This window comes from Leptodactylus fuscus, unplaced genomic scaffold (genome assembly GCF_031893055.1).
Source record: "Leptodactylus fuscus isolate aLepFus1 unplaced genomic scaffold, aLepFus1.hap2 HAP2_SCAFFOLD_650, whole genome shotgun sequence".
Taxonomy (NCBI): domain Eukaryota; kingdom Metazoa; phylum Chordata; class Amphibia; order Anura; family Leptodactylidae; genus Leptodactylus; species Leptodactylus fuscus.
Genome location: NW_027440683.1, coordinates 44,408 through 50,000, shown reverse-complemented (window position 1 = coordinate 50,000; position 5,593 = coordinate 44,408).

Below are 5,593 nucleotides of genomic sequence, written 5' to 3'. Positions count from 1 at the left end.
GCTCACCTCCTGTTTGTGGCCTGCGGATGGCGCTCACCTCCTGTATGTGGCCTGCGGATGGCGCTCACCTCCTGTATGTGGCCTGTGGACGGCGCTCACCTCCTGTATGTGGCCTGTGGATGGCGCTCACCTCCTGTATGTGGCCTGCGGATGGCGCTCACCTCCTGTGTGTGGCCTGCGGATGGCGCTCACCTCCTGTATGTGGCCTGCGGATGGCGCTCACCTCCTGTGTGTGGCCTGTGGATGGCGCTCACCTCCTGTGTGTGGCCTGCGGATGGCGCTCACCTCCTGTGTGTGGCCTGTAGATGGCGCTCACCTCCTGTGTGTGGCCTGTAGATGGCGCTCACCTCCTGTGTGTGGCCTGTGGATGGCGCTCACCTCCTGTATGTGGCCTGTGGATGGCGCTCACCTCCTGTGTGTGGCCTGCGGATGGCGCTCACCTCCTGTGTGTGGCCTGTGGATGGCGCTCACCTCCTGTATGTGGCCTGTGGATGGCGCTCACCTCCTGTATGTGGCCTGTGGATGGCGCTCACCTCCTGTATGTGGCCTGAGGATGGCGCTCACCTCCTGTATGTGGCCTGTGGATGGCGCTCACCTCCTGTATGTGGCCTGTGGATGGCGCTCACCTCCTGTATGTGGCCTGCGGATGGCGCTCACCTCCTGTATGTGGCCTGCGGATGGCGCTCACCTCCTGTATGTGGCATGAGGATGGCGCTCACCTCCTGTATGTGGCCTGAGGATGGCGCTCACCTCCTGTATGTGGCCTGCGGATGGCGCTCACCTCCTGTATGTGGCCTGCGGATGGCGCTCACCTCCTGTATGTGGCCTGCGGATGGCGCTCACCTCCTGTGTGTGGCCTGCGGATGGCGCTCACCTCCTGTGTGTGGCCTGCGGATGGCGCTCACCTCCTGTGTGTGGCCTGTGGATGGCGCTCACCTCCTGTGTGTGGCCTGCGGATGGCGCTCACCTCCTGTGTGTGGCCTGTGGATGGCGCTCACCTCCTGTGTGTGGCCTGTGGATGGCGCTCACCTCCTGTGTGTGGCCTGTGGATGGCGCTCACCTCCTGTATGTGGCCTGCGGATGGCGCTCACCTCCTGTATGTGGCCTGCGGATGGCGCTCACCTCCTGTGTGTGGCCTGCGGATGGCGCTCACCTCCTGTGTGTGGCCTGTGGATGGCGCTCACCTCCTGTATGTGGCCTGCGGATGGCGCTCACCTCCTGTGTGTGGCCTGTGGATGGCGCTCACCTCCTGTGTGTGGCCTGTGGATGGCGCTCACCTCCTGTGTGTGGCCTGTGGATGGCGCTCACCTCCTGTATGTGGCCTGCGGATGGCGCTCACCTCCTGTATGTGGCATGAGGATGGCGCTCACCTCCTGTGTGTGGCCTGTGGATGGCGCTCACTTCCTGTGTGTGGCCTGCGGATGGCGCTCACCTCGTGTATGTGGCCTGCGGATGGCGCTCACCTCCTGTATGTGGCCTGCGGATGGCGCTCACCTCCTGTATGTGGCCTGTGGATGGCGCTCACCTCGCGTATGTGGCATGAGGATGGCGCTCACCTCGCGTATGTGGCCTGTGGATGGCGCTCACCTCGCGTATGTGGCCTGCGGATGGCGCTCACCTCCTGTATGTGGCCTGCGGATGGCGCTCACCTCGCGTATGTGGCCTAGGGATGGCGCTCACCTCGTGTATGCGGATGGCGCTCACCTCCTGTATGTGGCCTGGGGATGGCGCTCACCTCCTGTATGTGGCCTGTGGATGGCGCTCACCTCGCGTATGTGGCCTGCGGATGGCGCTCACCTCCTGTATGTGGCCTGTGGATGGCGCTCACCTCCTGTATGTGGCCTGCAGATGGCGCTCACCTCCTGTATGTGGCCTGCGGATGGCGCTCACCTCCTGTTTTTTTAAACTGGACACAGAATCGGACATGCAGTACTTTGTGTCCGGTTTAAAAAAAAAACATTTCGCGGCGGAGAGCATTTCTGCCTTCTACATGCAGAAGATGGAAAGCTCAGAACGGACTCTGGGCGCTAGTGTGAACCTAGCGTAAGGAGATGGAGACCTGAGCCATCAGAGAGAGAGAGAGGAGCTGCAGACCTGAGCCATCAGAGAGAGAGTAGCCGGAGACCTGAGCCATCAGAGTAAGGAGATGGAGACCTGAGTCATCAGAGAGAGAGGAGCTGGAGACCTGAGCCATCAGAGAGAGAGGAGCTGGAGACCTGAGCCATCAGAGTAAGGAGATGGAGACCTGAGCCATCAGAGAGAGAGGAGCCGGAGACCTGAGCTATCAGAGAGAGAGAGGAGCTGGAGACCTGAGCCATCAGAGAGAGAGGAGCCGGAGACCTGAGCTATCAGAGAGAGAGAGGAGCTGGAGACCTGAGCCATCAGACAGAAAGAGAGAGAGGAGCTGGAGACCTGAACCATCAGAGAGAGAGGAGCTGGAGACCTGAACCATCAGAGAGAGAGAGGAGAGGAGCCGGAGACCTGAACCATCAGAGAGAGAGAGAGAGCTGCAGACCTGAGCCATCAGAGAGAGAGAGGAGCCGGAGACCTGAGCCATCAGACAGAAAGAGAGAGAGGAGCTTGGAGACCTGAGCCATCAGAGAGAGAGGAGCTGGAGACCTGAACCATCAGAGAGAGAGAGGAGAGGAGCCGGAGACCTGAACCATCAGAGAGAGAGAGGAGCTGCAGACCTGAGCCATCAGAGAGAGAGAGGAAGAGCCGGAGACCTGAGCCATCAGAGAGAGAGAGAGGAGCCAGAGACCTGAACCATCAGAGAGAGAGAGGAGCTGGAGACCTGAGCCATCAGACAGAAAGAGAGAGAGGAGCTGGAGACCTGAGCCCATCAGAGAGAGAGGAGCTGGAGACCTGAACCATCAGAGAGAGAGAGGAGAGGAGCCGGAGACCTGAACCATCAGAGAGAGAGAGGAGCTTGCAGACCTGAGCCATCAGAGAGAGAGAGGAGCCGGAGACCTGAGCCATCAGAGAGAGAGAGAGGGAGCCAGAGACCTGAACCATCACAGAGAGAGAGGAGCTGGAGACCTGAGTCATCAGAGAGAGAGAGGAGCCGGAGACCTGAACCATCACAGAGAGAGAAAGGAGCTGGAGACCTGAGCCATCAGAGAGAGAGAGAGGAGCTGGGAGACCTGAGCCATCAGACAGAGAGAGGAGCTGGAGATCTGAGCCATCAGAGAGAGAGAGGAGCCGGAGACCTGAACCATCAGAGAGAGAGAGGAGCCGGAGACCTGAACCATCAGAGAGAGAGAGGAGCCGGAGACCTGAACCATCAGAGAGAGAGAGGAACTGCAGACCTGAGCCATCAGAGAGAGAGGAGCCGGAGACCTGAACCATCAGAGAGAGAGAGGGAGCCGGAAGACCTGAACCATCAGAGAGAGAGAGAGAGAGGAGCTGGAGACCTGAGCCATCAGAGAGAGAGTAGCCGGAGACCTGAGCATCAGAGTAAGGAGATGGAGACCTGAGCCCATCAGAGTAAGGAGATGGAGACTTGAGCCATCAGAGTAAGGAGATGGAGACCTGAGCCATCAGAGAGAGAGGAGCCGGAGACCTGAGCCATCAGAGTAAGGAGATGGAGACCTGAGCCATCAGAGAGAGAGGAGCCGGAGACTCTGACAAGCCATCAGAGTAAGGAGATGGAGACCTGAGCCATCAGAGAGAGAGGAGCCGGAGACCTGAGCCATCAGAGTAAGGAGATGGAGACCTGAGCCATCAGAGTAAGGAGTTGGAGACCTGAGCCATCAGAGTAAGGAGTAGAGACCTGAGCCATCAGAGAGAGAGAGGAGCTGGAGACCTGAGCCATCAGAGTAAGGAGATGGAGACCTGAGCCATCAGAGAGAGAGGAGCCGGAGACCTGAGCCATCAGACAGAAAGAGAGAGAGGAGCCGGAGACCTGAGCCATCAGAGAGAGAGAGGAGCTGGAGACCTGAGCCATCAGACAGAAAGAGAGAGAGGAGCCGGAGACCTGAACCATCAGAGAGAGAGTAGCCGGAGACCTGAGCCATCAGAGTAAGGAGATGGAGACCTGAGTCATCAGAGAGAGAGGAGCTGGAGACCTGAGCCATCAGAGAGGAGAGGAGCTGGAGACCTGAGCCATCAGAGTAAGGAGATGGAGACCTGAGCCATCAGAGAGAGAGGGCGGAGACCTGAGCTATCAGAGAGAGAGAGGAGCTGGAGACCTGAGCCATCAGAGAGAGAGGAGCCGGAGACCTGAGCTATCAGAGAGAGAGAGAGGAGCTGGAGACCTGAGCCATCAGACAGAAAGAGAGAGAGGGAGCTGGAGACCTGAACCATCAGAGAGAGAGGAGCTGGAGACCTGAACCATCAGAGAGAGAGAGGAGAGGAGCCGGAGACCTGAACCATCAGAGAGAGAGAGGAGCTGCAGGACCTGAGCCATCAGAGAGAGAGAGGAGCCGGAGACCTGAGCCATCAGACAGAAAGAGAGAGAGGAGCTGGAGACCTGAGCCATCAGAGAGAGAGGAGCTGGAGACCTGAACCATCAGAGAGAGAGAGGAGAGGAGCCGGAGACCTGAACCATCAGAGAGAGAGAGGAGCTGCAGACCTGAGCCATCAGAGAGAGAGAGGAGCCGGAGACCTGAGCCATCAGAGAGAGAGAGAGGAGCCAGAGACCTGAACCATCAGAGAGAGAGAGGAGCTGGAGACCTGAGCCATTCAGACAGAAAGAGAGAGAGGAGCTGGAGACCTGAGCCATCAGAGAGAGAGGAGCTGGAGACCTGAACCATCAGAGAGAGAGAGGAGAGGAGCCGGAGACCTGAACCATCAGAGAGAGAGAGGAGCTGCAGACCTGAGCCATCAGAGAGAGAGAGAGGAGCCAGAGACCTGAACCATCACAGAGAGAGAGGAGCTGGAGACCTGAGCCATCAGAGAGAGAGAGGAGCCGGAGACCTGAACCATCACAGAGAGAGAAAGGAGCTGGAGACCTGAGCCATCAGAGAGAGAGAGAGGAGCTGAGACCTGAGCCATCAGACAGAGAGAGGAGCTGGAGATCTGAGCCATCAGAGAGAGAGAGGAGCCGGAGACCTGAACCATCAGAGAGAGAGAGGAGCCGGAGACCTGAACCATCAGAGAGAGAGAGGAGCCGGAGACCTGAACCATCAGAGAGAGAGAGGAGCTGCAGACCTGAGCCATCAGAGAGAGAGGAGCCGGAGACCTGAACCATCAGAGAGAGAGAGGAGCGGAGACCTGAACCATCAGAGAGAGAGAGAGAGAGGAGCTGGAGACCTGAGCCATCAGAGAGAGAGTAGCCGGAGACCTGAGCCATCAGAGTAAGGAGATGGAGACCTGAGCATCAGAGTAAGGAGATGGAGACCTGAGCCATCAGAGTAAGGAGATGGAGACCTGAGCCATCAGAGAGAGAGGAGCCGGAGACCTGAGCCATCAGAGTAAGGAGATGGAGACCTGAGCCATCAGAGAGAGAGGAGCCGGAGACCTGAGCCATCAGAGTAAGGAGATGGAGACCTGAGCCATCAGAGAGAGAGGAGCCGGAGACCTGAGCCATCAGAGTAAGGAGATGGAGACCTGAGCCATCAGAGTAAGGAGTTGGAGACCTGAGCCATCAGAG